The sequence below is a fragment of the Orycteropus afer genome, unplaced genomic scaffold (assembly GCF_000298275.1).
Source record: "Orycteropus afer afer isolate SDZICR_OR568_19922 unplaced genomic scaffold, OryAfe1.0 scaffold00099, whole genome shotgun sequence".
NCBI lineage: Eukaryota > Metazoa > Chordata > Mammalia > Tubulidentata > Orycteropodidae > Orycteropus > Orycteropus afer.
The window spans coordinates 4,503,224-4,504,127 of NW_006921686.1; the positions used below are offsets into that span (position 1 = coordinate 4,503,224).

A 904-nucleotide genomic window follows, 5' to 3' on the forward strand; every position below is an offset into this window, starting at 1 on the left:
AACTGGCAGCGAGCGGGTGGCCGGGGATTGTGTTTCGTGTAGCCAGTGCTGTGATGTTGCTGGCATTTGAGAACTGGAAGGTTTGGCGATTTGAAAAGAAAATTCTGCACTTCTGCCATCTTTTGGTGAATTGAAGGATCTGCGCACACTGACGGCTCATTCCCGCAGGGAAACTGCTGCTTGGCTGGGTTTTGGCTGTCACTTGTAGACTATGAAGACAGAAGAAAGTGGGCTATGAATATAGAGTGTGATAGGGGAGGGGGATACCTTAGACAGGACAGAGATGTGAACGAGGCAAAGGAGTGAGCCTTGCAGATATCTGGGAGGAAAAGGGATGGCCAGTGCAAAGGCCCTGAGGTCGCTGTGACTGTTAAGTTTGTGGACAGCGAGAAAGTCAATGGGGCTTGAGTGGAGGGGGCAGGGGCAGTTTTTCTAGAGGCTTCTGGGCTATGTTGACAGCTTTGGCTTTTATTCTGAGGCTAGACTCACAAGAGGGCTCACAGAGGAGGGATAGGATATGACTTAGTGCTAACAGGATCCCTTAGGCTGTATGGGGGAACAGGGTGTATGGGGCCGGGGTGGAGGTGGGCAGCTTGGTCAGGAGGCGACTGCAGTGGTCCAGTCAGGAGATGATGGTGGCTGAGATGGGATGGCGGCTGAGGACATGGAGAGAAGTGGCTGGATTCAGATTTTGAGTTCCCAGCCCTTTCTTTTTATTTAATTTTATTTTTTATTTTATTGTAATTTGGGTGAAAGTTTACAGAACAAATTCACTTTCCATACAGCAGCTCACACACACACTGTCTCATGACATTTACTACAATTTATCCCAATGCAACAGCTCCCCTCCCACTTCTTCCTGACAGTAACCTCTTCCCTGTGTCCTTCCCTCCATGCACTCCTG

The 904-nt window shown here is 49.4% G+C and overlaps 1 protein-coding gene across 1 annotated transcript in view; it reads left to right on the plus strand.

The window, feature by feature from the left end:
* Positions 1–904, plus strand: part of ERCC1 (ERCC excision repair 1, endonuclease non-catalytic subunit) — a 20,425-nt gene that overhangs the window by 5,912 nt on the left and 13,609 nt on the right. The window lies entirely within an intron of this gene.